The 6,000-nt window shown below is 51.2% G+C and overlaps 1 protein-coding gene across 4 annotated transcripts in view; it reads left to right on the top strand.

Annotated features, from left to right (window-relative positions):
• Positions 1-1,155: 1,155 nt before the first annotated feature.
• Positions 1,156-6,000, top strand: part of PTK2 (protein tyrosine kinase 2) — a 203,894-nt gene continuing 199,049 nt past the window's right edge. For 3 of the 4 annotated variants that reach the window (XM_040547367.1, XM_040547366.1, XM_040547365.1), the window contains exon 1: positions 1,156-1,381. The gene's annotated coding sequence lies outside the window, so the exon portion shown is untranslated. The remainder of the gene's footprint in view (positions 1,382-6,000) is intronic. The other variant, XM_040547368.1, reaches the window with a different exon arrangement.

The raw sequence follows: 6,000 nt of genomic DNA, 5'->3' as shown, positions 1-6,000 counted from the left end.
TGTCCCAGTGCCTAGCCACCCTTTCTGCGAAGAAATTCTTCCCGATATCTAATCTAAACCTCCTCTGGCACAATCTAAGGCAGTTTCCTTGTGCCCTTTCACTTGTCACCTGAGAAAAGAGACTGACACCCAGCTGGCTACAACCCCCTTTTCAGGTAGTTGTAGAGAGCAATGAGGTTAGGGCTACAAAGATGGTGAAGGGCCTAGAGGGGAAGACGTACGAGGAGCGGCTGAGGTCACTTGGCCTGTTCAGCCTGGAAAAGAGGAGGCTGAAAGGAAGCCTGACCGCAGTATACAGCTTCCTCATGAGGGAGAGCGGAGGGGCAGGCGCCGATCTGTTCTCTCTGGTGACCAGCGACAGGACCTGAGGGAATGGTGTCAAGCTGTGACAGGGGAGGTTCAGGCTGGATATCAGGAAGAGGTTCTTCACTGAGAGGGTTGTCACGCACTGGAACAGGCTCCCCAGGGACGTAGTTACAGCACCAAGCCTGTCAGAGTTTAAGAAGCGTTTGGACTGTGATCTTAGTCATATGGTCTGAATTTCTGGGTAGACCTGTGTGGTGCCAGGAGTTGGACCCCATGATCCTTGTAGGTCCCTTTCAACTCGGGATATTCTACGAGGTCTCCCTTCAGCCTCCTTTGCTCCAGGCTAAACCCTGGTTCCCTCAGTTGCTCCTCATGCTATGTTTTCTAGTCCCTTCACCAGCTTCACGCCTTTTCTTTGTACACTCTCCAGCCACTCAGTATCTTTCTTGTAATAAAACAAACATAGACACAGTGAGAACACCAGCTGAGCGTGGAGAGCTGCCACTGACACTCAGGAGGGAGGACACAGGCTTAAACCTCCCTCCTCCCCGACCTCACCCCCTTTTATCCGCCCCCCCCAACCCTCTGTGCCCTGGGGGGCCAGGAGGAAGCATTGATCCCTCGAAGCCCCCCAAGAGGGGGCTGCCTCCACCTGAGGCCCCGGCGCTTGCGCGGGCGGGGCGAGGCGAGGCTCTCCCCCTCCTGGGGGCGAAGGGAGGCAACCGGACCCCATTCCCTTCGCTTCCTTTCCCTTCCCCTTCCCCTCCCCTCCTTCCCCGCGGCCATGTTAGTGCGGGGAGGGAGAGGGCAGCCGCGCATCCCATGGTGCAGCGCGCCGGGAGGGCGGGGGAGAGGCCTGGGGTGGCCGGGGCAGGGGGGGAGGCTGCGGGCGGGGGGGGGCAGAAGGGAGGAGGCTGCCGCCCGCCTCGCCGCGCAGAGCCACCGAGAGCGGGGCTGGCAGGACGAGTTCACGGCTTCCTCCTCCTCCTCTTCCTCCTCCTCCTCTTCCTCCCCGCCTGCTCGCTCGCCGCCCCTCCTCCGGGCCAGCCGGCCGGAGGCGGCTGCCCGCAGCGCGGTGAGTGCTGGCGGCTGGGGGGGGGGACGCAGACATAAGGGGCCAGGCGGCCTTAACTTACATAACAGGCACTGGGGGGCCCTGGGGGGGGCGAGGAAGAGGAGGGAGGGGGAGGAAGGAGGAGAGAAATCCCCCTTTTCCCTCCCCTTCTTTCCGTGTAGGGGGCGGCAGCGGCATCGGGGGGGAGAGCACTGGGAGGGGAGGCTGCCTTTTGGGGAGGGGGGGAGAACAGGAGACCCCCCTCGGGGTACCCCTATCCACCCGTGGGGCACCCGTACCCATCTGTGGGGCACCCCCACATCCCCTGGGGTACCCCCAGACCCCCAGGGGGACCCACACATCCCCATTCCTCCCCCCACCCCCCCCGACCCCCGGAGCCCATAGCGGGGGGCTGCGGGCGAAGCCGCTTCCCTACCCCGCTGGGCGGCGCGGGGGGGACGCGGCGTGGAAGGGAAAAAGGGGAAAGGGGGAGAGGTGAGCTGCTGCATCGCCCTTCCCTTCTTCTCCTTCCCTCCTTCTCCTCGTCCCCTGCTCCTTCTCCTCGCCCCCTTCCCTCCCTCCGTCCCCCGGGGCCGGTCCCAGCGGATGCTGCGGGACGCGGGGCCGGGCGGAGCGGGCCGGTCCCTAAAGTAAACAAAGGGGAAGGGAAGGAAAAGAAAGGGAAAAAAGGAAAGGGAGGAGGACGACGAGGAGGAGGAGGTGGTGGCCCCTTGGCCGCCCGGCTCGCCCCTTCCTCCCCGCAAGCCGTGCTGGGGAAGCCCTGGTCGCCTCGCGGAGGCTGGGGTGGGAGCGCAGGGGAAGCGGTGGAGGTTTCTTTCTCCTCTGCTTTTTGTCTTTCGGGTTTGGTGCTTTTTGTTCCGTGCCTGCGCCCGCTGGAGAGCGGGGCTGGGTACAGGGAGAAGCGGTGGCAGCCCCCTGGTCCTGCACGCAGGGGTAGGATTTGGGGCAGGGAACGGGGAGCGCCCCTCAGCCTGCCTTTGGGTCCGCCACACGAGTTGCGTCGGAGCCTTTGTGGTGCGTGGAGAAATTTGATTTCTTCCTTTGATTTTCCCTTTTGTAAACCTGATTTTACACTGCACAGAGCATTGACTTCTGCAGCTGTAACCGAGTGTCTCTGCTCCGTTCCCGGGTCTCCTTTTGGGACGCACGCTGCACAATGCCCGTTCTCATCCGTTCTCCTCCCAAACTTCCTTTACTCAGATGATGCTGTTTTGGAGCAGGGGGTTGTCTTCCTATTTGATTTCCCCCCCCCCCCCCCCCCCTTTCTTCTATTTCTGGCTGAAAGACTGTAGTTCACTGTGTTGCTTCTGTGTTAGCCGACTTGCCCTCGGTCTCGTTGAAGTGCCCTGAAAGCCGAGCGTGTCCTGCAGGCCCCAGCACCACGGTCAGGCTGGTGCAGCGTCAGCCTGCAGCCCCGTTTTTGGCCGGTTGATGAGAATAATTGCAGTGCTGTAGCACGGGCACCGAACAAAAAAGTTCTCTTGAAAGGAGAAACGCTTGGGGATTCCTGTTGAAGTAGATGGGAATAGTGGGATTTAATGTGGTAGCTTAAAAGTGGTGTTGCAGTGCCCCTTAAAAACACAGAATATTTTAGTCTTTGGTTGTTTAAAACTTCTTTCTTTATTTTGTGCTAAGTGGAAAAGTCCCGCATTCCTCGCAGCTAATCTGCCTTTAGCATCTCTGATTTTATTAAACCTGGGTAAGGTCAAGAGCGCAGCTGGACGGGGGCCAGCAAATCCGGTTACGTAGTCATTGAGAACAGCGTGTTATCTCATTGGTGTTGTCCGTGTCCAAAATTCCACCGCTTCCTTTCTCCACCCGTCTCCTTTTTTGTTACCTCCAAAATCGGGCTGTTACCCCGCCACATCTCGGTGCGGGGACAGCTTTGTCCACGCAGTGGGATTTACAGGATGAAGAGTACAGCCTTTGGATTTCTTAAAGCAGGGTTTATAGCAGAGAGTCTGTAAAGAACTTGTATGCGTATGTTTGAGGTTGGAGCTCGTGTAATAAATTCAATGGAGGTAAAATTTGGGGTATTATAAACAAAAAAAAAACCAAGGAGGGAGGATGCACTTGTCTAGCTGCTGGAAAACATTTTCTCTCACAGGACCGTAAACTCTTCTGGCTATTAAAAAAGAGGAAAACGGTACAGAAACTAATCTGCCTTGTACATTTAAAATCTGCTTTTTATAGGTTGATGTTGAGCTCAGATTGATGCTTGTGTTGGTTGACCTGTTATCTTTGGGGAAGGTTGAAGCGTACGCATGAAAGGAAGATGGCATCGTGCTTATTTGTCAGAAAGCTCTAACCTCTTCAGCTTTGGGTATTATTAAAAGTGTTACACATGTGGAGGTGACGTAGCAATCAACTGGTTGTGTTGGTACCGGAGTACTTCTCCCAGAAATGAATATTAGAATAGCACTCTCTGTCTCGAGTGTGGAATTGGCTGAAATAGCTTCAAAAAAACTGGTTTAGATTCTAGATTTTGAGCGTAGTGATGCAACCTCACTTCAAAGTAGTTGCTTGTTGTTGAAAGGGCTTTTTAAATATAATGGTTTACCACACTATGACTAACACTTGAAAGGGGGAAACCTTGGTTTTGTGAATTCCACCAAGCTCTCAGATGTGTGGGGGGATGATAGGCACGAAGAGAAGAGGAGGAGTTCATGGAAATGAAGTAGTGAGCCAGGTGGGTTTGATGGTTTAGCAGATTATCTTCTGTTTTGGATCTATAAACGTATTTTTTTATGAAGAGGGTAACTCCAGAAACTGAGCATCTCTGGAAAACAAGAAGTTACTTCGTGCTATTTGCATAACAAGATGTGTTTTCTCCCCCTCGCAGTCACTGCAGTGCATAGCAGCACTGGCTGTAGTATGCTACAACATTCGTGATGCTAACAGCCTGTTCCCATCCTTCCTCTGCCCCGGGATTTGTGGAAAAGTCTTTTTCCCTATGACAAAGAGCTTTCTGTGGTCTCAAAGTGTAGTTTTGCAGCAACCCCACGTGCTCTATGTTCCTAAATCCCTGTGTATGCATTCACCTACGGGTTTTTGGCAGTTACCTGCAGTGGTGTTTAAAAAAAAGTAATGTTTTGCAGAATACTGGTAATGCGTACATTCAAATGTTGTCTGGTTTTAGTTTTGCATAATTTCTTGTCCTAATTAGAACATCTGTAGCCTTAAACATGATGTAGGTTGTTGTATACAGTGCCTTCAAGTTACTGTGTTGTGGATAAATTTCAGTAAATCACTAGAAGGTATTTAAAAACGATACTGGGAATTCATACTTTTTTTTTTTTTTATGCTACAACTGCCACTCTAGAGTGCTAACAGTGAAATCTGGGGGTTTTATTTGCTTCTCACCAGTAAGTTTAGAATTTTCCATCTCAGACAGCTTTCAATGAAAATGCAAGTGTGTGACTGATACCTGCCTCCATCACATGAGGTTCCCAGCCTAAATCTGGTTTCCTGCTCATCTCATGCTAGTGTAGCTCTAATGTTTTGAGCACCACTGCTGGGTAACTTGAAAACATGGACATATTGACTGAGTTTCTTGAAAAGGTTTTAATTAGAGGCCGGGATTTAATAGCTGCAACAAACAAATTCTTGCTGTATCGTTCTGATCTCTTGGATGGAGTGACAGTAGAAATGATGTAAGAACACTCTAGAGTTTTAAATATATTTATTTAGCACTCGAACTTCAGTGATTCTTGACTCCCTGAATGGTAACTTGTGCAGGATAGTCATTTTGCATTAAAATTGTCTGAAAAAAAGCAGAACTAAATGCATATTAATGCAAGATTGCAGCTTGTAAATTGCTAGCTATTTCAGGTGAGTCTCGTGATCTGTGTATGGCTGCATTTAGGAACCTCTGATGGCTGGTGCATTGTACCACAGTACTCAGCCCCTGGTTTATTGTGTCTGTTAGAAAGATGGGAAGGTGAAAGAATGAGAAATTCAGCTGAGAGCGTGATAATGGATAGCTGGCTTTAAGTAGCCTTTTAACGTAGAGGAAGAACTGCTGTGGATCTGAGCAAACAGCTTTCTAAAAGCTCCTGTCTTTTCGTGTCAGTGTTCCCTCTTCAGGCAGTGGTTGATGGCTAATCAGATGAAGACAGTGTTTATTTAGGAACTGAGCATCTTAAAAAGCTCACGTTTGTACTGCAGGCTTAAATTTTCCTTTTTTCTCTCCCTTTCCTTTGTAAGTTTGTGGTATTTCTACCATGAAAGCTTCGTAAGGTGGTCTGCTGGTTGCTCAGCATTTGGGGTTCCTGATGCTCTGTGTCTTGCTTCCAGCGTGGCTCTTGGGTAGGTCTTTGTGAATAGAAAGTGATTTTGTCTTTAAAATAAATAAATAAAAATAAAATGGCTTGGTTTGATTTCCTCCACTTGTATTAAAGCAGCCCCAAGAGACTGTTTTGATTACCCCAAAGGGTCGTGCTGCGAGGTGTGTGAGCCACTAAAACCTGCAAGGGGATGTTTTGGAAGCTTTTTCAGAGCGATGTGCTGGTGGGTGGAGGAAGATGACACTGGCAATCACGTACATAGAAGAAATTATACCTGAGCATAGTCGGAGGTGGGATCAGAACCACTGAAACTCACCCGTCTGACAGTGCTTG

Source organism: Cygnus olor, chromosome 2 (genome assembly GCF_009769625.2).
Source record: "Cygnus olor isolate bCygOlo1 chromosome 2, bCygOlo1.pri.v2, whole genome shotgun sequence".
Classification (NCBI taxonomy): domain Eukaryota; kingdom Metazoa; phylum Chordata; class Aves; order Anseriformes; family Anatidae; genus Cygnus; species Cygnus olor.
This window is presented reverse-complemented; position numbering and strand designations above follow the sequence as displayed.